Source organism: Bos grunniens, chromosome X, assembly GCF_055505025.1.
Source record: "Bos grunniens cultivar Pamir isolate PY7600 chromosome X, Bosgru_T2T1.0, whole genome shotgun sequence".
Taxonomy (NCBI): domain Eukaryota; kingdom Metazoa; phylum Chordata; class Mammalia; order Artiodactyla; family Bovidae; genus Bos; species Bos grunniens.
Window position 1 is genome coordinate 19,762,197 of NC_141194.1, and position 25,493 is coordinate 19,787,689.

General features: G+C 38.5%; 1 long non-coding RNA gene across 24 annotated transcripts in view; it reads right to left on the reverse strand.

Moving 5' to 3' along the window:
* The window catches only part of LOC147339896 (uncharacterized), a 784,113-nt gene that overhangs the window by 587,754 nt on the left and 170,866 nt on the right, over positions 1–25,493 (reverse strand). For 4 of the 24 annotated variants that reach the window (XR_015159684.1, XR_015159718.1, XR_015159714.1 and 1 more), the window contains one exon: positions 22,070–22,120. The exons of 17 other annotated variants lie outside the window; for them this stretch is intronic. This is a non-coding gene — a long non-coding RNA (uncharacterized LOC147339896). Of the gene's footprint in view, positions 1–8,400; positions 9,888–22,069; positions 22,121–25,493 lie in introns of those variants that run through there. 3 more of the 24 variants (XR_015159720.1, XR_015159717.1, XR_015159710.1) reach the window with 3 other exon arrangements.

Sequence of the window (25,493 nt, forward strand, 5' to 3'; positions counted from 1 at the left end):
TTTCAGTTCCAAAGAAAGGCAATGCCAAAGAATGTTCAAACTACTACACAATTGCACTTGTCTCACATGCTAGCAAAGTAATGCTCAAAATTCTGCAAGCTAGGCTTCAACAGTACTTGAACCTAGAACTTCCAGATGCTCGAGTTGGCTTTAGAAAAGACAGAGGAATGAGAGATTGAATTGCCAATGTCTATTGGATCATAGAAAAAGCAAGAGAATTCCAGAAAAACAACTCCTTCTGCTTCATTGACTTTGCTAAATCTTTTGACTGCATGGATCACAACAAACTGTGGAAAATTTTCAAGAAATGGGAATACCAGACCACCTTACCTGCCTCCTGAGAAACCTGTATGCAGGTCAAAAAGCAACCATTAGAACTAGACATAGAACAAAGGACTGGTCCCAAATTGGGAAAGGAATATGTCAAACTGTATATTGTCACCCTGCTTATTCAACTTACATGCAGAGGACATCATGTGAAATGCCGGGTTGGATGAAGCACAAGCAGGAATCAAGATTTACAGGAGAAATATCAATAATTTCAGATATGCAGATGACATAATCCTTATGGCAGAAAGTGAAGAAGAACTAAAGAGTCTCTTGATGAAAGTGAAAGAGGAAAGTGAAAAAGCTGGCTTAAAACTCAACATTCAAAAAACTAAGATCTTGGCATCAGCTCCCATTACTTCTTGGCAAACAGATGAGGAAACAATGGAAACAGTGAGAGACTTTATTTGGGGGGGGGCTCCAAAATCACTGCAGATGGTGACCCCAGCCATGAAATTAAAAGATATCTGCTCCTTGGAAAAAAAGCTAAGACAAACCTAGACAGCATATTATAAAGTAGAGACATTACTTTGCCGACAAAAGGTCCATTTAGTCAAAGCTACGATTTTTCCAGTACTCATGTATGGATGTGAGAGTTGGACCAGAATGAAGGCTGAGTGCCCAAGAATTGATGCTCTTGAGCTTTGGTGTTGGACAGGACTCTTGAGAAAAGAGATCAAACCAGTCAATCCTAAATGTAATCAACCTTGAAAACTCATTGGAAGAACTGATGCTGAAGCTCCAATACTTTAGCCACCTGATGCAAAGAGTCAACTCATTTGAAAAGACCCTGATCCTGGGAAAGATTGAAGGCAGGAGGAGAAGAGGACAACAGAGGGCGAGATGGTTGGATGGCATCACTGACTCAATGGCCATGAGTTTGAGCAGTTCCAGGAGATGGTGAAGGATAGGGAAGCCTGGAGTGCTTCAGTCCCTGGGGTCACAAATAGTCAGACACAAATGAGCGACTGAACAATGAAAAACAACATTGTACAACAAAGTGATAATAGTTAACAATACTGTATTATATACTTGTTAAGTTGCTTCAGTCGTGTCCAACTCTGTGTGACCCCATAGACGGCAGCCCACCAGGCTTCTCCATCACTGGGATTCTCTAGGCAAGAACACTGGAGTAGGGTGCCATTGCCTTCTCCGATTATATACTTGAAAGTGGGCAGAAGAATAAATCTTAAACGTTCTTGCCACACACACACAAAGACAACTATGTGAAGTGATGGAGCTGTTAACTAACCTTATAGTGGTAATCAGTGCTAATTATATCAAATCAATACAGTGTAGACATTAAACATATGCAATGTTGTATGTCAATTATATCTCAGTAAAGCTAAAGAAAATGACAATGCAGAAGAAGAAAAACAGAAAAATATTATGTGCCAGAAATGCGGGACTTGAAAGTGAAAGTAGTACACTAGCTGATATGCTAGCCATGCCAGGGGATGTTATCTTTGTTTTATATTTTTAATAACACTTGATACAGTTTACATATGATTAAAATGCATTTATTTTGCAGTGCAATCCAGTGCATTTTGTTCAATGTACATGCCATGTAGCCACCATGATATTCAAGCTATAGAGCATATTCAAATCCCCAAAAAGCGCCTCTACCCAGTCTAGACTATCACCAATGCAGCTTAGCCTTTTCTAAAATTTTATAAATAGTATATTACTCCATGTACTCTTTTATGTTTAGCTTCTTTCACTTAGCATGTGTTTTAGATTCCTTAATAAAGAATGTATCAGTAGTTCATTCTTTTTTATTGCTGAGTAATATTCCACTGTATAAATACGCACTACTTTGTTAATCCATTCACCTCTTAATGTCCATTTGGGGTGCTTCCATAGAGTAGCATTTTTGTGGAGATATATTTTCAACTTTCTTGGGAAAATATTAAGGAATAGGATTGTTGGGTTACATGTAAGTATATGATTGCCTTTCTCACAAACTGCTAGATTGTTCACTAAAGATGCTGTACCATTTTACCTTTTACAAACAATAGCTAAAACTTTCAGTTGTTCTGCATGCTTATCAACACTTGGTCTTGACTGCCTTCTGAATTTTAGCCTAAAAGGTGTGATTTTAATTTGCACTTTCCTGATTAGTAATGACTTGAGCACATTTTCATAGGCCATTTGTGTATCTCCTTTTGTAAAGTGTTATTTTAAATACTCCACTAATTTTTTGTTTTTACAGTGGGTTGTTCAGGTTTTAAATTTTTAAGATTTTTTTATATATTCTTGATACGGAATTTTTGTTCTAATCAACAAAAAAAGATAATAAATGAAGGCTTAGATGGGTACAAAACAAGAATTTGGTGTTGAGACATTTTTCTTAAAACCAGAACCCTCAAAAGAAGGGTTGCATATATAGTGAAAGACATACTCCACCAGCTCAATAAAATGGCAAAAAAAATTGAGCCTTTTGTCTCTAAATTGGGCTTCCCTGGTGGCTCAGACGGTAAAGCGTCTGCAATGCGGGAGACCCAGGTTCAATCCCTGGGTCAGGAAGATTCCCTGGAGAAGGAAATGGCAACCCACTCCAGTACTCTTGCCTGAAAAATTCCATGGACTGAGGAGCCTGGCAGGCCACAGTCCACAGGGTCGCAAAGAGTCAGACATGCCTGAGCAACTTCACTTTCACTTTGTCTCTAAATGTAAAACAAATCTCATGAGGAAGTGAAAATTCAAGATGGTGTCACATACCAATTTAGAATTGAAATGTGCCCTCTTTAGTGATGCTGAATTTTTTTTTTTTCTTCCAATTTTATTTTATTTTTAAACTTTACATAATTGTATTAGTTTTGCCAAATATCAAAATGAATCCGCCACAGGTATACTTAAGTTGAGATATTAACCAAAAAATTAATCCTGAGCTAGTAATACTCCTGGAGTAACTAGAATAAGCAACCAGAAAACCCCTCTGTATATGTTTCAATAACTCAGGCACATTAATTCCTACTGGGAAAAAAAAAAAAAAAAACCCTGCTAAAGATGTTGAGAAGATTTTTTTTAAAAAATGAAGACATGATTCATCACAAAAACTTCATATAACAAAAAAAATGGCAGGAAATATGACATGAAAGAGGAGGAATGGGTCACAAAATCTTTGAATTAATACAAAAAAATTCATAAAGGACACTAGAAGGAAAGAACACTATTCTATGGAGGGAAAAAAAAAAAAACAACTGTCAGATGTAAAAATAAACTGAATGACTTTTATAATGAGAAATACAGCTTTGAGGCCTATGATCTGCCTGACTGGAAGGTGAGTTTAGATGGTCTTTTAAATCACATTTATTGCTATCATTCTTTGATTCCACAGAGTGGCTGCCATTTTCAGATTCTGTCAATCATACCAGGTGGATGAAGGAGGTCTATACTTGCTTGTTGTCCCACAGGTTGAAGACATGAAACAACACAGTTTTGACCTGCAATACTAAGTTGAGCCTTGAAAATATCTTATTTACATATGAGAAGGTGTGAATGAGGAAATACATAACAATGAAGAACAAGTCTCCTTAGAAACACTAAAAGTAATAACAATCTCCTCATCCTACCTTTGAGCCAATGCTTGAATTCTTTCATAGTAGCCTGAAAGTAAAAGTGAAGTTGCTCAGTCATGTCTGACTCTTTGCGACCCCATAGACTGTAGCCTACCAGGCTCCTCTGTCCATGGGATTTTCCAGGCAATAGTACTGGAGTGGATTGCCATTTCCTTCTCCAGGGGATCTTCCCAACCCAGGGTTCGAACCCAGGTCTCCTGCATTGCAGACAGACGCTTTACCATCTGGGAAGTCCACCAGGGAAGTCCCATAGTAGCCTGGTAAGTAGTAATTTAGCCTCTGCTAGCCTAGCTCAGTGACAGCAATTTCACCACCTCCAGCAGCTTTCAGCTTCATTTCAGAACAACTTTATCAGAATACCGTCCTTATTATTTTTCCAAACTTTTTCCAGTTCTGCTATTTGAAGTTATTCAGATCAACCTTAACTTCACTGTCCAATGGCATATCAAAAAGTTATACCCATTTAACATACAAATGAAATGCCCCAGTTCCTTTTACTAGTCACCAAGTGACATGACTTCAGTTCTTTGATCACTCTGATCACTTTTTTTATTTTTAGCTATGATCCATAGTCTGTTTTCCTTAAAAGTGACAACCAGAACTAAATACAATTTCCATCTGTAGTCAGCCAGTGGAAAAGTAGGATTGAATATTTTAAGATATATGAAGCAAAAATATGAGAAATGAAAAGTTTAAAAATAAAACAGTCATGATAGAGAATTCAATATATCTCTCTAAGAAACCGGCAAATCAAATAAGCAAGCCAGAAAAAGAGTAACAGTGACTTCAAATACTATAAATAATGAGACTAGCTTAAACTACCAGGGTCAAGAATGTTATCCTACAAAGAAGTAATAAAAAAAAGAAGTAATAAAAAATATCTTATTTTTCAAAATGCATTCAACATTTACAAAAAATAAACAGATGGGACCTTCAAAAATCTACTATACAACTTTAATAGAACTGGATATTAATAACAAAGAATAAAGAGTTCTAGCCATTGGGAAATGTAAATACTCTATTTGGAATGACTGCAATTTAAAAAAAACCTAAATTTCATATGTAAACTGTTTACAAATTAATGACACTAAGCCTATATATGAAATTCAGGCAAAGCTTGCTCAGATAACTATAGAATTAAAAGATGTTTAAGGCTATACAAAATGTGAAAATAAATGAACTAAGAAGTCAAATTCAAGAATTTTGAAAAATCACAGTACAATAAATTAAAAGAAGAAGGAAGGATTTTTAAACTAGGAAGCAAAATAAAATAGCAAAGACTAGAAATGATGAAACCAAGAGCTAGTACTTCTAAAGGACTAATAAAAATTGCCTGCCTCCTGAAAATCTGAGAGAAAAGAGAAACTGCAAATATGCAACATGAGTCAGAAACAAGATTTAACGATAAGAATGGAGATTTTATATAAATACATTTATTCTAATAAATTTGAAAATCTTCATGAAATGAACAGCTTTTCAAGAAAAACTATCAATATGCAAAATTAACCAAGGAAAGAAAAAACTTTAATAAAACAACATTCACTGAAGAGATCAGTTTGGAATTCAGATGTCCTATCAGAGAATGGAAGGATTATCTATCTAATATTAAAGGAAAAAAATGTTTTGTGTAATTTAACTTCCTTGGTGGCTCAGATGGTAAAGAATCTGCCTGCCGATTCAGGAGGACCCAGGTTTGATCCCTGAGTGAGGAAGATCCACTGGAGAAGGGAATGGCTACACACTCCAATATTCTTACTTGGAGAATTCCATGGACAGAGGAGTCTCACGGGCTAGTCCATGGGGTTGCAAAGAGTCAGACACAAGTGAGTGACTAACACTTTCACTTTCAAACATAATAAAAGTGAGCTGTCCAATTTAATTCATGAAGTTAGCAAAACCATAATACTGAACCTTAAAAAGTATAACATAAACTGAGGCCAGAACACACACAAGCAGGGAAGCAAAAATCTAAAACTAATTGCAGGGTCAACCCATCAGAAAATTTTAAAGTAATTCACCATGACCAAAATTGGTTTACTTCAGAAATGCAAATTGGTTTAACTTCTGGATATCTATTAATGTATGATCAGCCTGATAGAAGTTGACAGGCCATCTGATAAAATTCAACAAGCATTCATGATTGTAAAATAATAAAATCTCCTTGTCTATTAGAAATTAGAGGGTACCTGCTTAACATTGAAAATATATCTATCAAAACCAACAGCTGCCCACATCATTATGGTGAAAGGTAAAATAAGAGGCACTACCATCATCATTAAATGGAAAGAGACTAGACAATAAGCAGTAAGTGATAGGGCTACTATTGTATTCATTGTATCTAGCAAAGGACCGGATACTTGTAGTTTTCCTTCTGTCTCACTAGCTTCTCCTTATCTTCCCAGTTCTGTTTCCCTTGGACACTTCATGGTCTTTATATATGCTCCCTGGGTGACATCATCCAGTCCCATGGCTTTAAAGGTCTTCTGTATGATGATTCAACCTTCTCATTTTGCTATTTAACACTTCTAGAAAAGAACTATTGGCCTTTGTCCTTAATATGCACTCCTCCTCAAGCCGCCCCCATCTCAGGAAGTGGTGCTACTGTACAACCAGTCATTTAGGCTGCAGTTCTATGCACCTGCCATCAGTGCACCCTAACTTGCCACCTATTAACTGTAACTAGTCACCTATCAGCATATTTCACTGTCATAATACCAAAATGTTTGCTGAGTCTGACCATCTTTCATATTAGCATCGCTTACAACCTAGCATAAGCCACCAACCTTTCTCACACTTGGCTAATTACAAAAACCTCAGTCTCCCTGTCTCCACTCTAGATTCTCTATTGTCATCCACTCAGCATCCAGAGTATTCTTAAAGTTCAATTTGTATCTTGCCCTTGCTTACCAATTTCCAGTGGCTTCCCTGTAGTTAGAAGGGCACTGAGCACCTGCACCCCACCTCTATGACCCTAAAGTCTACCTCTTTCACACTGACCAATTACATCCAGCCACAGGAACCTCCTGGTGCCTTCAACATGACAAGCTTGTTCAATCTCAGAGTTTCTGCACATACTGTCCTCATTCCAGCAACACTCTTGCACCAGATTTTCATATGACTGCCTTTTCCTCTTACAAATCTCATCTCAAATGCTACCTCTTCTGAAAGGTTTTTCCAATTACAAAACAGCACCCTGTAGCTCATGTGCTTAGTTGCTCAGTTGTGTCCGACTCTGCAATTCCTATGGACCTAAGCTTGCCAGGCTTCTCTGTCCACGGTATTTCCCAGGCAAGAATACTAGTGGATTGCCTCTTCCTTCTCCAGCGGATATTTCTGACTGATTGAACCCGAATCTCTTACAGCTCCTACATTGACAGGTGGGTTCTTTACCACTAGTATCACTCATGCTGCTGCTGCTGCTGCTAAGTGGCTTCAGTCGTCTCCGACTCTGTGCGACCCCATAGACGGCAGCCCACCAGGCTCCCCCATCCCTGGGATTCTCCAGGCAAGAACACTGGAGTGGGTTGCCATTTCCTTCTCCAATGCATGAAAGTGCAAAGTGAAAGGGAAGTCACTCAGTTGTGTCCGACTCTTAGTGACCCCACGGACTGCAGCCTACCAGGCTCCTCCATCCATGGGATTTTCCAGGCAAGAGTACTGGAGTGGGGTGCCATTGCCTTCTCCATATCACTTATAGTCTCTATCTATTGAGATACTCAATTATGTTTTCTTCATAATCTTCACATTAATATGCAAATCTGTATTTCCTGTTTACTTATTTGTTGGCTGCTTCCCTCTGTTAGAATTTAAGTTCCTTCTACGGTGAAAGTGGAAGTAAAAGTTGCTCAATCGTGTCTGACTCTCTGCAACCCCATGGACTATACAGTCCATGGAATTCTTCAGGCCAGAACACTAGAGTGGGTAGCCTTTCCCTTCTCCAGAGGATCTTCCCAATTCAGGGATTGAACCCAGGTCTCCTGCATTGCAGGCAGATTCTTTACCAGCTGAGACACCAGGGAAGCCCAAGAATATTGGAGTGGGTAGCCTATCCCTTCTCCAGTGGATCTTCCTGACCCAGGAATCAAACTGGGGTCTCCTGCATTGCAGGTGGATTCTTCACCAGCTGAGCTGCCAGGTAATGCATGCATTAAAGGAAATATTTTGTGTTTTAATCAGTTACATTCCCTTGTGGCCTTGTGCATTTATTCTTTGATATGACCTTTAAAGTAATTTGGTCAATATGAAAAATATTGTTGGAATTTTATTGGAATTGCATTAACCTTATAGACTAGAATATAGTAGGCACTTAATGAATCTTTTGAATAAGTGAATGAGAGAATTTATCAAGAACACAGGGCTAATAATTATCTTTATTCAATACTGTTTCAGAAGTTCTAGAAAAATGCCATGTGATAAATAAAAGCACTAGAGATTTAAATATTTCAGAAACAAAATAGTAATTAAAGTGATATGATTATCTTACTAGACATTCCAAGAGAATCATCTTAAAACAATTAAAACTATTAAGAGATTCAATAGGGTGGCAAGTTGCAAGTTATTTTTAAAAATCTCTTCTATATACTAGAAATAACCAGATAGAAATATTGTGAATATAACATTGAATTCTCTTTAATGATAAAATATATACAATAGTTAGGAAAGAGACTTAACAAAAACATGTAAAATGTATATGAAAAGAATTACAATTCTTTACTCAGGAATACAAATGAATACTGAATAAACAGAAAGTTATACCATGACGAAGAACTAAAGAGCCTCTTCATGAAAGGGAAAGAGGAGAGTGAAAAAGTTGGCTTAAAGCTCAACATTCAGAAAACTAAGATCAAGGCATCCAGTCCCATCACTTCATGGCAAATAGATGGGGAAACAGTGGAAAACTTTATTTTGGGGGGCTCCAAAATCACTGCAGATGGTAATTGCAGCCATGAAATTAAAAGATGCTTATTCTTTGGAAGGAAAGTTATGACCAACCTAGACAGTATATTAAAAAGCAGAGACATTACTTTGCCAACAAAGGTCCATCTAGTCAGGGCTATGGTTTTTCCAGTAGTCATGTATGGATATGAGAGTTGGACTGTGAAGAAAGCTGAGCACCAAAGAATTGATGCTTTTGAACTGTGGTGTTGGAGAAGACTCTTGAGAGTCCCTTGGACTACAAGGAGATCCAACCAGTCTATCGTAAAGGAGATCAGTCCTGAATATTCATTGGAAGGAGTGATGCTGAAGCTGAAACTCCAATACTTTGGCCACCTGATGGGAAGAACTGACTCATTTGAAAAGACCCTGATGCTGGGAAAGATTGAGGGCAGGAGGAGAAGGGGACGACACAGGATGAGATGGTTGGATGGCATCACTGACTCAATGGATATGGGTTTGGGTGGACTCCTGTAGTTGGTGATGGAGAGGGAAGCCTGGCATGCTGTGGTTCATGGGGTCACAAAGAGCCGGACACGACTGAGTGACTGAACTGAACTGATACCATGACCCTCTATAGGAATATTCAAAGTTTCAATATTATTATTTCCTCAAATGAACATGTAAGTTTAATATAATTATACTAAAAATCCCAGTAGCATGTTTTTATATTGAGGAAATGACTTTAGGACCAGTTCAAAGGACAAATGCACACTGAAAGTCAAGGATCTCCTGATAGGGAAGGATAAGAACGGACTGCTACTGCTAAGTCGCTTCAGTCATGTCTGACTCTGTGCGACCGCATAGACGGCAGCCCACCAGGCTCCCCCGTTCCTGGGATTCTCCAGGCAGGAACACTGGAGTGGGTTGCCATTTCCTTCTCCAATCCATGAAAGTGAAAAGTGAAAGGGAAGTTGCTCAGTTGTGTCCAACCCTCAGCGACCCCATGGACTGCAGCCCTCCAGGCTCCTCCATCCATGGGATTTTCCAGGCAAGAGTACTGGAGTGGGGTGCCATTGCCTTCTCCGAAGAATGGACTTCATCCTATCAATTATTTAAACATAAAACCACATCAGTTAAAAATCCAGCCATTGCTCATTTATACACACGGATCGAGGAAGATCCATTCCTACACAGAATAGCAAGCTCAGAAATACCAAAATATATAATATTTTATATATGTTAAAGAGGGTATTTTACTATTACTTCCCTAAATTTATTTTATTATTTAAAGTGATCAAGAATCCATCTGCCAACGCAGGAAATGAAAGAGATGTAGGTTTGATCCCTGGGTCAGGAAGATCCCCTGGAGTACGAAATGGCAACCCACTCCAGTATTCTTGCCTGGAAAATTCCATGGACAGAGGAGCCTGGTGGGCTACAGTCCATGGAGTCACAAAGTCAGACATGACTGAACACGTACATACGAAGAGGGTATTTTAATATCTTGTGGAAAGAATGAATTATATACTAAATGATGTCAGGAAAACTAATGATATTTTTTTAAAAAATCAATTCCTCTTCTCACTTCTTTGACTAAAGTAAATTTCAAAATATTAAAAAAATAAATATAAACGGCATATCATAATAATTAGCTGTACAATTTAAAATGATATTTACTTTACTATCTATATACAAAATATCTTTTCTGACTCCAGTTATATCTATGCTAGTAGTTTTCACCATTTCCTAATATGCCTCTTACATTTTCATCTTCATATTTCATATTTTTTGTCTGTGTGCTCAGTCTTCATATTTTCTCCAGAGCCATCCAACAGTTCTGTAACATGCCTTTTTATTGTTATTTGTAATTCTCCCTTTTATTTTTTGTTTGTCATAACTTAGGACAATAATACTATCAACAATAAGAATGAGGAGGACTTGTGGGGAGGAGACAAGAGACTTTTAGAGGCTTGAATTCTCAGTAAATGATACCCAGCAGGACCCTGTGGGGCTCCTGGGCACAAAACTATTTCTGTGTCCCCCATTTTTTGACTACAGGAAATAAGCTTCATTCAGTCTCCCTGATCTTCCCTGAGTTCCAAAGAGCAGGTTCAAACAGATGCTAACTAGGGAAGGGAGGGGTTGCAGAGACCGGGGAGGAGTCTTCAGAAGAAAAGAACAGCCTTGGGGCAGGGTCCTGGTCCCCTCTCAAAGAATACACACAAAAAATTATCTTTGCACTGTTTGCAGAGAATGAAACCCTCACCAAGTGGGAGAAGTTAACTGTGTGCTGCCCACAAGCACTATACCCCAGTCTGGCTGGAATCAGAACACTGATGATACTGATGCCCACATACCTCATCACCAACCAGTCAAAAGAATGTCCAAGAGCTGATCATGCCCTCTTTGAACCATTACTATAAAACTTCTTACTACCCTCTTCTGATGGGGACACACAGTTTTGAGGGCATTCGCCCACTGTGGCCCCCTTTGCCTGGCAAAGCAATAAAGCTATTCTTTTCTACTTCACTCCAAACTCTTGTCTCTGAGATTTAATTCGGTGTTGGGTTACAGAGGCCAGATTCAGCTTCATAACCTCAGCAGGGATTAGGAGATTGTTCAAAACACCAAGAGGTCAAGTGTATTTCACTGTCTTTGGTGATAGGCCCTATTTCACCATCTAAATAACCTGGCTATCATCAGAGACTTGCTCAAAGGCTCTGCTGAAATTCATATGTACTTAATTCATAGCACTACACTGACCTAAGAGTAGTTTTTACATGAATTTGTCATGTTGAGGAATATCTTTTTAGAAGTACTTATTTGATACGGAATTTAATACTGGTCTCAGCAATAAGGAAGATATCTAGAAAGAAAAGAATATCAGCAATTAATTTTACTTTAAGTCAGGACTAATGAAAACTATGCCATTTTTATTCTCTGCTCATGTAAGAAACAAAGGAAGGATATTTAAAAGTTCACTAATTAAAGGGCAAACAGCTTATAGTCCCCTCTTTAAAACCATAGAATCAGAGTTTTCATGTCACTAACACTTAGATATTATGCAGATAAAATATTAAGAAATTAGAAGAAGCTGACTCAAAAGAATATATGGATCTTATAAAAATCCAGAGAAACATATCAATGTTTTTGAACACACAGGAAAATGCCTAAAGGCAAACCAGGTGGCAATAAATTATTTTTGGAAAAAAAAATAATATAAGTTGCAAGGAAGTGGCCATTTACTGTCAAAGGGTCAAATCAAAATAATATGGAATGTTTCCACATGTGTTTTAATGATTTACTAGTTAAAGTAGGGCCGAGTACTCTTCTCAAAAATTGCTCCTGGGAATATTACATATTTAATTTAGTCCAGTTGAGAAAGGTTATAGCATGTAGTCCTCAATTTGAGTGACTACGTGCACTCTTAAAATTCTGTTTTGGCTCAAAGTGAGGAACGGTTTTGATTGCAAATGATTCAATTAAAACACTTTCCTCAGTGAAAACAAAATGATCAACTTCTTGAAATCTGAAGCAGCTGATTGGGGGACGGAAAGGTTGCTGCTGGTTTCTGAGATGATGTCAACCAATCAGCAGGGCTTGCTGAGAGCTGAGTGAGGGTAGTCCTCATACCAGCCCAGGGATTTGTGAAGGAGCATGTATACATGTATTCTTTAACACATACACATAAAGAACTACAGCCTTATTTTCTGGCTGAATGACCACCATGAAAACTGTGACCAATAGCCATTATGTGGGTAAATGTGCATTTAGTTACATGTACATTAGGTGGGGAATTTAATCTGTGTAAATGATAACCCAGAACATCCCTATTTAAATTACGTTAATAAAACATAATGCCATATATGGAGGAGACTGCTATGGTTAAGGTTGAAAAGCCAATTGCCTACTAAATGCCATATGTTTATTGTAGCTGAAATTAATTTCTCCCACCTCCATGAAGCTGTTCTGAAACAGCTATAGCAAAGACTATTTCCTTTAAGCAGAGAGTTGTCTAAGTTAAAAGGTTGGAAGTTTTAAAAGAAAATAACCTAGCATCTGGATTTTTAAACAATATACCAAATTTGTTCAATTCCTCTTTTAAAGTATAGTATATTTGAATGAGGGAAGCACCTACTTTGCATAAAATTTTATAAAAACTACATTATCCTAAAGGCAGCCTGTTGCAAACAAGAATCACAGTGACCTCTAGTTTTTATTCTTTACAATTACCTAAATTTTAAAATTTTTTATGTTTTCTGATTTGTCTAGTTAATTCTTACTAAGAATTTCAAGTTTGCTTTCAAAGATAACAGACATTATGAGATGAGACAATCTATGAAAGCTAAAAATACTGGCATGTATGATGCTTTCAAACTGTCATAGGTCAATGACCTAAACTAGACTAAATAAATCTTGTTTTAAGGCATCAGTACTTGAAAAAGCTAAATCATCCTGGACCCCTTCCCTGAAATGCAAAACAAACACTTCAAAAGCATTATTCTTTACTCCTGGGTATCAATGTGCTGATTTAATAAAAGAAGAAATGGACCCAGGGTTCTAATAAAGAATTGCTAATTGGTTGCTAGTTCTTGGTTTGTAATTGTTCTTTATGTCTAAGTGTCCTTACACATAAGGACACTGTGAGAGTGCTCACTTGTTCTTGCTTTTACACTCACAACAAGGGAAGAGTATCTTAATTTACCTACTTAAAAAATAACTGTAATACATAGTGGAACTATTATGTAAACTTGTTCTGTATTTTTCAAGTCTCCTGTAAATGTGTTATCATACTTTCATAATTTATAAAAATAAAAAAATTTAAAAAGTAAGGGAAGAGTAGAAAATACTCACATTGCTCTTATCCAACAATCAACCAACTAGCATCCAACATAAAATCCTTGGTTCACAAAGGAGCAAACACTAGCTATTATGAAGGCAATCATTTTTCATGGTTTTTTAATGGTAGAATAAAATGTGTTGGCCTAATCTGGAAACCTGGAGAAGGCAATGGCATCCCACTCCAGTACTCCTGCCTGGAAAATCCCATGGATGATGAGCCTGAGAGGCTGCAGTCCATGGGGTCGCTGAGGGTTGGACACGACTGAGCGACTTCACTTTCACTTTTCAGTTCTATGCATTGGAGAAGGAAATGGCAACCCACTCCAGTGTTCTTGCCTGGAGAATCCCAGCAGCCTAGTGGGCTGCTGTCTATGGGGTCGCACAGAGTCAGACATGACTGAAGTGACAGCAGCAGCAGCAATCGGAAAACCAAAGTGAAGTCTATGTTGTTTTACTAAAAGTTCTCAGTGGAACTACCCTCTCCAGAATTATTTTCCACATAGGATCAAAGTGAACAGTTGCCCTTAGGACCAATGGTATAATTTAGAAATCTCTTCTCTCAGGGATCTATAAGCAAAGCCCAATGGCACCCCACTCCAGTACTCTTGCCTGGAAAATCCCATGGATGGAGGAGCCTGGTAGGCTGCAGTCCATGCGGTTGCGAAGAGTCGGACATGACTGAGTGACTTCCCTTTCACCTTTCACTTTCATGCATTGGAGAAGGAAATGGCAACCCACTCCAGTATTCTTGCCTGGAGAATCCCAGGGACGGGGGAGCCTGGTGGGCTGCCGTCTATGGGGTCACACAGAGTGGGACACGACTGAAGCGACATAGCAGTAGCAGCAGCAGCAACATAACTACATCTACAAGCAATTCTGATTCAGGCATTGCCAACACACAACCCTGAAGTCATCATACCACTGACCTACTAAAGAAGTGATTCCTAACCAGTGAGGATTCTCTCTGCCCCCTCTCCTTCAACATACACACATACACAAAACAGACACCATTTTACATATTCTTTCTGGTTTCTAGAACTTTGATGATTCCATATACACTAATGAAATACAGGTATCTATGTCCATGCTTGTCACGCTGTAATATTCTTACTACAGTATTGTTTGGTTAATCCTAACCAAATCAGGACTGCTTTTTTATATTATTCAGAATCACAACTGTAGCCATACAAAGTGTGCTTACTGATCTAATATATACTCATCTGACAGATAAATAGAAAAGAGAATATAAATTTGATAAAAATCTATATATTGGCAGCAATCCAGGCATCATTTAATTTAGGACTCACCACAGGCTCAAACTATATTATTTTAGCACATTTGCTTTCCTAGACACATAAATACTTTGCAAATAATGAAGACTGTGATATGTCTGTGTGTTTAATCTCAGGGTTATTTACAATGAAGTCAAATCTTAAAATTAACAAATGATTTAATAAAGTAAATGGATTTTACAAATAAATGCCATTTTAATACAACCCTTTTCCAAATGTAGTCCCAAACTTGAGATAACTGCAGTATAATGCTTAATGCTCCATGTTCTAGCTTTAGGTGACCTAAAATTGTGCTTATAAATATAGTAATAATATAAACATATAGACTCACAAAAGATAAATGTCAAAAAAACACAACTGGAAAGAAAAGAACTGCTTAGATGGAACATAGTCCCATATTTTGACCATTAAAATGTAGTAGATAATTTGGGCTTCCCTAATGGCTCGGTGGTGAAGAATTCACTTGCCAATGCAGAAGACACAGGTTTGATCCCTGGGTAGGGAAGATCCCCTGGAGAGGCAACCCACTCCAGTATTCTTGCCTGGAGAATTTCATGGACAGAGGAGCTTGGCTGGCTACAATCCATGGGGTCACAGGAGTCAGACACAACTTAGCAACTAAAACACCAACCACCACCACCATTTAATATGTGGTTGAGAGACCCAAGAGTTATGTTTTTCCCAAAAATATCCTCATTTGCCTTCTATGCTGCTCTGTATCAATCATAATTCACTCATCATTTGAAAAATCTTTACTGTGTATTTCAAACAGAAGCAAATGTAGTGGTGATTGTTAGCCCCAGTAATACAGGAGATTGGATTTTAATCCTCATGTAGAAAAAGGAGGTAAGCCCTAGTCTCTATGAAGAGCAAGATGGCACTGAGACTCAAAGAAGTCCCAGAACAAGAGACTACACCTTTGGGGAAGGGATTAGCAAGAAAAAGTTTGCCCATCGGTAAAGAAGTTTAAAGAGGAAGATCCCTCTGCCAGAGTTCTGCATCTCATAAAGGTTTAAGTTAAAATTTTCACAACCTACATGGGCTAGAAACTCTCAAACTGGGAAAATAACAATAAATATTTGTCATATGATGGTGATATGCTGGGACTCCTGGCAAAAGCAAAACTACTTTGGAGTAATACTTCCATTACCCCAAATCCTGGTATCACAGGATTTTCATGAGGGACCAGGAGATGGGGGAGACAAGACAAAATCCCATCACCATCAGTGAGAATTAGCAATAACACAGCAGAGAAATGAAAATCCAATAACCTAACATACTAGCAATCAGAAAGAATCTTTAAAGTACATGTATTTAAAGTTATGAATTCCCCTAAATTTTTAAAAGCCATAAGAAATAAATATCATGACAAAGGTACATTTAAAAAAAGAATGAATTAGAACTTTCAGAAATAAAAGTTACTGAAATGAATAAAAAAGAAGTAAACAGCATTTAAAAAAATAAAAAGAGAAAATAAAAAAACAAGATACAAAGCAATATAGAGATTTTTATATATTATATATATGTATATGTAATATATAGAGATTTATATATTATATATTTATGTATATGTAATATAGAGAAATTATAAATAAATAGAAAATATTAGAGGTTAAAGGGGCTTGCCGGAGAAGGCAATGGCACCCCACTCCAGTACTCCTGCCTGGAAAATCCCATGGATGATGAGCCTGAGAGGCTGCAGTCCATGAGGTCACTGAGGGTCAGACACGACTGAGTGACTTCCCTTTCACTTTTCACTTTCATGCATTGGAGAAGGAAATGGCAACCCACTCCAGTGTTCTTGCCTGGAGAATCCCAGGGACGGGGGAGCCTGGTGGGCTGCTGTCTATGGGGTCACACAGAGTCGGACACAACTGAAGTGACTTAGCAGCAGCAGCAGCAGCAAAGGGGCTTTCCAGGTGGTGCTAGTGGTAAAGAATCTGCCTACCAAGGCAGGAGATGCAAGAGATGCATGTTTGATCCCTGGGTCAGGAAGATCTCTTGTAGGAGAAAATGGCACCCCTCTTCAGTATTCTTGCCTGGAGAATCTCATGGACAGAGAAGCCTGGTGGGCTATAGTCCATGGGGTTGCAAAGAGTTGGACATGACTGAGCATTAAAAGACTTGGAGGTTAGAGGTTAAAAGACTTGAAGAGTGTAATTAAGAGATCCAACATGTATCCAATAGTAATTCCATAAGAAAGAAGCAAATTAATTCACTGCCACCACCTTGGCCTACCGTCATTGCTGCCTTTCCACAGGGCTCGAGGATTCTCTTCTGAACACTTTGAAGCAGTGCTGTAGTCCTATAGGTTGATAGGGTAGCAGTGGAGATTCCCCCAAGAGATCCTGAGAGAGTTGCCATAATTTTCATCTGTTCCTCACCCTCCAGCAGTGCTATGGTGCTGCCATAATACTTCCATACAAAGGCCACATCTGATGAGCCACTTCTGACTTTTGTCTTGAGGTAGATGGAACAAGCAATTTTACTCTCCAGGCGTTGTGAGAGAAGCACGAAGTAAACCCAAAAGCTGTCTCCTGCAAGTTCGGTCCATCACTGTATCTGCTTGCCCTCGCTCCAGTCTACCATCACCCAACCAATAGCTTTCAGATTCCCCAGGGAAAGCCCACAGATTTTCTGTTAGTCACTCTGATCCAGGCTTGCTTCCATTTCTGTGGTTTGTATAGGTCTGAGTTTGAGGGAGGGAACTATCCACCTGTGCTCCTTCACCAAGTTTGAAAACTTGTAAGTTGCTATCTCTTATTTCATATTATTTTATATTCTGTTTGTTGCAGTGTATTTAAATGCAGCTGTCACCCTGCTAAACATCCTTCTTTGTTTCAAATGTGTTTCTGCATGTTCTTCTATGTCTTTTCTAGGTAGAAAACCACATCAACTGAGAATGGTAACTGGGCTTCTTCAGTTACAATCTTTGCATCTTCTTTTGCCTGAGTTGTCACAAATGGATGGCCTACGACCCCATTACAACACTGAATGAGAATGGGCAGTCTTGTCTGGACATAATGACTAAGCAAGCCCTTGATATTCTGTACTACACTTTATTGGGATAGGAAATTCCCTTTGTTACCTATTTTGCTAGGTTTTTTTTTTTTTTAATCATGAATTGTTGGATTTTATTAAATCTATTTTCTTCCTCTACTGAGATGGTTGTTTTCTCATTTTTTTATGTGCTAATGTGGCGAATTACATTATTAGATGTTTCCAATGTTGAAACAACCTTGCATTCCTAAAATAACCCAACTTAGTCATGACATATTATGAATACTGTGCATTGTTAGTTTCCTTGCTAATAACTTGTTTACAGTTTTCACATCCATATTCATGAGTGAGGTTGCCCTGTAATTTTCCTTTCTTACACAGTCCTGATTTAGTAATGGGTAGCCAGGTTACACCTGCCACATAAAATGAGTTGAAGAATTTGGGGGGAGTTTGTATAAGATTAGATTTATCAGTCCCTGCCATGCTTGGTAGATCATCTGGACCTTGTGTTTGCAGTAGGAATTTTTGGATTTAATGATTCAACTTTTTTTTAAAAGGCTATAGAACCACTGATGTGTTTCTTTTTTTTTTTTTTTTTTGTGGTTGTTATTTTTATTTTTATTTTTTTAATTAGTTTTATTTTTTTTTCTAATTTTATTTTATTTTTAATCTTTACATAATTGTATTAGTTTTGCCAAATATCAAAATGAATCCGCCACAGGTATACATGTGTTCCCCATCCCGAACCCTCCTCCCTCCTCCCTCCTCATACCAACCCTCTGGGTCGTCCCAGTGCACCAGCCCCAAGCATCCAGCATCGTGCATCGAACCTGGACTGGCAACTCGTTTCCTACATGATATTTTACATGTTTCAATGCCATTCTCCCAAATCTTCCCACCCTCTCCCTCTCCCACAGAGTCCATAAGACTGTTCTATACATCAGTGTCTCTTTTGCTGTCTCGCATACAGAGTTATTGTTACCATCTTTCTAAATTCCATATATATGCGTTAGTATACTGTATTTATGTTTTTCCTTCTGGCTTACTTCACTCTGTATAATAGGCTCCAGTTTCATCCACCTCATTAGAACTGATTCAAATGTATTCTTTTTAATGGCTGAGTAATACTCCATTGTGTATATGTACCACAGCTGTCTTATCCATTCATCTGCTGATGGACATCTAGGTTGCTTCCATGTCCTGGCTATTATAAACAGTGCTGTGATGAACACTGGGGTACACGTGTCTCTTTCCCTTCTGGTTTCCTCAGTGTGTATGCCCAGCAGTGGGATTGCTGGATCATAAGGCAGTTCTATTTCCAGTTTTTTAAGGAATCTCCACACTGTTCTCCATAGTGGCTGTACTAGGTTGCATTCCCACCAACAGTGTAAGAGGGTTCCCTTTTCTCCACACCCTCTCCAGCATTTATTATTTGTAGACTTTTGGATCGCAGCCATTCTGACTGGTGTGAAATGGTACCTCATAGTGGTTTTGATTTGCATTTCTCTGATAATGAGTGATGTTGAGCATCTTTTCATGTGTTTGTTAGCCATCTGTATGTCTTCTTTGGAGAAATGTCTATTTAGTTCTTTGGCCCATTTTTTGATTGGGTCGTTTATTTTTCTGGAGTTGAGCTGTAGGAGTTGCTTGTATATTTTTGAGATTAGTTGTTTGTCGGTTGCTTCATTTGCTATTATTTTCTCCCATTCTGAAGGCTGTCTTTTCACCTTGCTAATAGTTTCCTTTGATGTGCAGAAGCTTTTAAGGTTAATTAGGTCCCATTTGTTTATTTTTGCTTTTATTTCCAATATTCTGGGAGGTGGGTCATAGAGGATCCTGCTGTGATGTATGTCAGAGAGTGTTTTGCCTATGTTCTCCTCTAGGAGTTTTATAGTTTCTGGTCTTACGTTTAGATCTTTAATCCATTTTGAGTTTATTTTTGTGTATGGTGTTAGAAAGTGGTCCAGTTTCATTTTTTTACAAGTGGTTGACCAGATTTCCCAGCACCACTTGTTAAAGAGATTGTCTTTAATCCACTGATGTGTTTCTGACTCACTTTTAGTAATATTTTTCTAGCAGTTTGTCCATTTTACATAAATTTTCAAACTTTCTGGCACTTATAGTTATTTGTAGTCTCCAATTTATTTCTTTTTTGTATCCTCTTTCTTCATCAGTCTTGCCAGAGGTTTGTAAATTTTGTTATTCTTTTAAAAAACACAATATATGGCTTTTGGCTACTACATGTTTTTTCCTGTTTAATTCTGCTTTCTGTATTTATTTTCATCCTGCATCATCTGAGCTTACTCTGTTCTTTTATTAACATCTTAAGTTGGAGGCTTAAATCATTTTGCTTTTTCTCATTTACTATACATATTTAAGGTTATAAATGTTTCTCTATTATTTTAGCTGTATGACACAAATTTTTATATATACAGTATTATAATTATGATTTGGTTTTATTTTATATCTACTATGATTTCTTCTTTCATGCACAAGCAATTTAGAGGTGCTATTAAATGTAAAAATCTAGTTCTTTTGAAACTTAATTCTACTGTGATAGGACAATGTGGTCTAGGAGATATCAATTCATTAATATTTGGTAAGAGACAAATTCACATATATTTTTGAAGAACGCAAAATACATTCCTCAGTTTGGAGTATAGATTATTTTTTTTGCTTAGTTGAAAAAGTATTCAAGGAATATTAGTTGTTGACATAATGCTTTATATATTTGAAGCTATGCTTTTAGCAGCATGCAACTAAAAATAAGTCATATTTCCCTGCTGAGCTCACCCATCTATTAATTATTTATTAAAGGTATTGAATTTATTCATATCTAGTAATACTTTTTACCTGAAAATATTCAGAGAGCCAATGTTCAGAGAGCTAGATCAATCTTCTTGTCATTGGTGTTTCCATGGTATGTTTTTCCACCCTTTGACTTTCAAGGCTCAACAGTTTTTTTTGAGATAGATATGCTTCTCATGATTTACCTGGATGATTTTTTAAAATTCAATCTTACTCTTTGAACTGAAAAGATTAAAAGATTAGTCAATTTACATCAAGTTTGTGATACACATATATAGTCACATATGGAGTTCACCGCCAGGCTCCTTTGCCCATGGGATTTCCCAGGCAAGGATATTGGAGTGGGTTGCCATTTCCTTCTCCAGGGGATCTTCCTGACCCAGGGATCAAACCCAAGATTCCTGCATTGCAAGTGGATTCTTTACCGCTGAGTCACCAGGGCTGACTTGCTGTATAATCCAACTCACAATGTCCTACAAAACCCTATTTGATATTGTCTTACCACTCTTCCCTGGTGGCTCAGACGGTAAAGGGTCTGCCTACAATACAGGAGACCCGGGTTCGATCCCTGGGTCGGGAAGATCCCCTGGAGAAGGAAATGGCAACCCACTCCAGTATTCTTCCCTGGAAAATCCCATGGACGGAGGAGCCTGGTTGGCTACTGTCTATGGGGTCGCAAAGAGTCAGACACGACTGAGTGACTTCACTTCACTTCACTTACCACTCTAAGAGAAAGGCCTAACTACCTACCTTGTTTGAAATTGTAATCCTTCTTCTCCCAGCATCCCACTACTCCTTACCCTGTTCTAACTAATTCTTTTCATAGCTCTTACCACTTCCTTAGACAGTCTAATTTACTAAATTAGTATTATATATTGTCTGTCTTCCCTACTAGAATGCAAACACCACAAAGAGAGGGATCTCTGTTTTGTTCTCTGGCATCTCAAGTGCCCAGAGTGCCCGGCATGCAATAGGCATTTAATCAACATGTGTTAAATAAATGAATGTGAATGATTTTGTGGTACTCGACTATGAACAGAATGATGTGTCCAACATCCTCGTAAGTACAGAACAATGTGCCTCCACTTCTCTTTCCTGTTCTCCAGGCTGAAACAAGGACCTAGAACTGGGAAGAAAATTGTTTTCATACAAATAAGAACAGCGCTCCAGGAGATGGCAACATGGTATGATGAATAGAACCTGAACTTGTCTGCAAAAGTGGTATTGCTTGCTTTTGGAGTCCATGAAGGTCATTATCAAGGAGACAATTAGAGTGCTGGTTCTTTTCCATTTGCCTCTTTAAATCCACTCTCTTCTCCACACTACTCCCAGGATGCTGACCTTTGTGGATTATCAGCAAGGCTTCCTTGTCCTCTGGCTTCCAGGTTAAGTCTGGTTAGAGAGAAGCACCAGCAGGAGATCAGAGAACAGAGAGAATCTGAAGTGTTCATTCCCCTGCTTTCTCTCAGTGCAGTTCAGGAACTCAACTACCTTTGACCACAGACCCTGTCAGGCAGGTTTACGGGCACAGTCATAGTTCTCACTGGGTTCTAGTAACAACTTCTTCCCCTCTCCCTTTAAGGCCCAGGGGTAGGGATGGTTTCCTGCTGTTACTAAGTATTTGACCATCCAACAATGTTCCTTTAACCCTTCCCGCTGCTGCTTCTGCTACTGCTAAGTCGCTTCAGTCATGTCCGACTGTGCGACCTCATAGACGGCAGCCCACCAGGCTCACCTGTCCCTGGGATTCTCCAGGTAAGAACACTGGAGTGGGTTGCCATTTCCTTCTCCAATGCAGGAAAGTGAAAAATGAAAGTGAAGTAGCTCAGTCATGTCTGACTCTTAGCGACCCCATGGACTGCACCCTTCCAGGCTCCTCCGTCTATGGGATTTTCCAGGCAAGAGTCCTGGAGTGGGTTGCCATTCCTTCTCCGAACCCTGCCTAGTCCTCTGTAAATACTCACTTCCTTTTTAAAAAGCATACACAAAAACTCTTCAGTTATTCCTTGGGACATGTCACCTATGTCCTGCTGTGATCTTGAGCAATATAAACAGAAAGCTCCAACACACTTTCCACTCTTACATTTCTCTAGCCATGAAGGTTTTCAGCCATATGTTCTATTTTCCTCTACTACCACTCAAATATTCTTTTGAAAATAACTCTGTAAATGCTTAGTATTTTTTACCATACCATGGGGCATCTTGAGTGAGAAGGGAGTTTGAAGTTATTGGACACTTTTCAGCAGTCTAATTGTCATTATCTTTTTTAGTTATCCTTCCCATTTGAAGAGAGATCATGGCTCTAATTGCAGCATAAAGAGAGCATTTTGGAGGCCCATTTTTCTTCCTCTTCTTCTTCTTCTTCTTTTTTTTTTTTTTTTGCCAAGGAAATCAGATTGTAAATCAAGTCTTGGACCTCCTCCACTTCCTTATAAAGAATTTTAACAATAGTTAATCTAATCTTGTCTCTGCTGAAATACTGCAGGCACCTAAGGCTGTCAGAATGCCACACAGAAAAAATATTGGTTAAGCATTCTACTCCCAGCAGTAGGAAAAATGTGGCATTTTCTAAGTAGGATCTTAGGATTACTGTACCTAACAGCTTATGCTATCATCACACAAAATCTAGAATTCCCTAGAATCATAGAATTTTAGACTTAGAAATATAGAGGTAACTGGTTCAGTTTTTATTTTTTATAAGAAAGAATTTTTTTCTCCTAAGATGTAGGAAGATAACGAGGCAGTCACTGATTAAGCAAACCACTTCAGTATTCTTGCCTTGAGAACACCATGAACAGTATGAACAGGCAAAGTGATAGGACACTGAAAGGGGAACTCCCCGGGTTGGTAGGTGCCCAATATGCTGGAGATCAGTGGAGAAATAACTCCAGAAAGAATGAAGGGATGGAGCCAAAGCAAAAACAATACCCAGTTGTGGATGTGACTGGTGATAGAAGCAAGGTCCGATGCTGTAAAGAGCAGTATTGCACAGGAACCTGGAATGTCAGGTCTGTGAATCAAGGCAAATTGGAAGTGGTCAAACAGGAGATGGCAAGAGTGAACGTTGGCATTCTAGGAATCAGCGAACTAAAGTGGACTGGAATGGATGAATTTAACTCAGATGACCATTATATCTACTACTGTGGGCAGGAATCCCTTAGAAGGGATGGAGTAGACATCATAGTCAGCAAAAGAATAAAAAATGCAGCATGTGGATGCAATCTCAAAAACGACAGAATGATCTCTGTTCATTTCCAAGGCACACCATTCAATATCACGGCAATCCAAGCTTATGCCCCAACCAGTAATGCTGAAGAAGCTGAAGTTGAATGGTTCTATGAAGACCTACAAGAGCTTTTAGAACACCCAAAAGAGATGCCCTTTTCATTATAGGGGACTGGAATGCAAAAGTAGGAAGTCAAGAAACACTTGGAGTAACAGGCAAATTTGGCCTTGGAGTACGAAATGAAGCAGGGCAAAGGCTAATAGAGTTAAGCCAAGAGAACGCACTGGTCATAACAAACACTCTCTTCCAACAACACAAGAGAAGACTCTACACATGGACATCACCAGATGGTCAACACCGAAATCAGACTGATTATATTCTTTGCAGCCAAAGATGGAGAAGCTTTATACAGTTAGCAAAATCAAGACCGGGAGCTGACTGTGGCTCAGATCATGAGCTCCTTATTGCCAAATTTAGACTTAAATTGAAGAAAGTGGGGAAAGCCACTAGACCATTCAGGTATGACCTAAATCAAATCCCTTATGATTATACAGTGGAAGTGAGAAATAGATTGAAGGGACCAGATCTGATAGACAGAGTGCCTGATGAACTACAGACAGAGGTTCATGACACTGTACAGGAGACAGGGATGAAGACCATCCCCAAGAAAAAGAAATGCAAAAAAGCAAATTGGCTGTCTGAGGAGGCCTTACAAATAACTGTGAAAAGAAGAGAAGCGAAAAGCAAAGGAGAAAAAGAAAGATATAAGCATCTGAATGCAAAGTTCCAAAGAACAGCAGAGAGAGATAGCAAAGCCTTCCTCAGTGATCAATGCAAAGAAATAGAGGAAAACAACAGAATGGGAAAGACTAGGGATCTCTTCAAGAAAATTAGAATACCGAGGGAACATTTCATGCAAAGATGGGCTCGATAAACGACAGAAATGGTAGGGACCTAACAGAAGCAGAAGATATTAAGAAGACGTGGCAAGAATACACAGAAGAACTATACAAAAAAGAGCTTCATGATCCAGATAATCACTAGGGTGTGATCACTCACCTAGAGCCAGACATCCTGGAATGTGAAGTCAAGTGGGCCTTGGAAAGCATCACTATGAACAAAGCTAGTGGAGGTGATGGAATTCCAGTTGAGCTATTTCAAATCCTAAAAGATGATGCTGTGAAAGTGCTGCACTCAATATGTCAGAAAATTTGGAAAACTCAGCAGTGGCCACAGGACTGGAAAATGTCAGTTTTCATTTCAGTCCCAAAGAAAGGCAATGCCAAAGAATGCTCAAACTACCGCACAATTGCACTCATCTCACACGCTAGTAAAGTAATGCTCAAAATTCTCCAAGCCAGGCTCCAGCAGTACGTGAACCGTGAATTTCCAGATGTTCAAGCTGGTTTTAGAAAAGGCAGAGGAACCAGAGATCAAATTGCCAACATCTGCTGGATCATCAAAAAAGCAAGAGAGTTCCAGAAAAACATTTATTTCTGCTTTATTGACAATGCCAAAGCCTTTGACTGTGTGGATCAC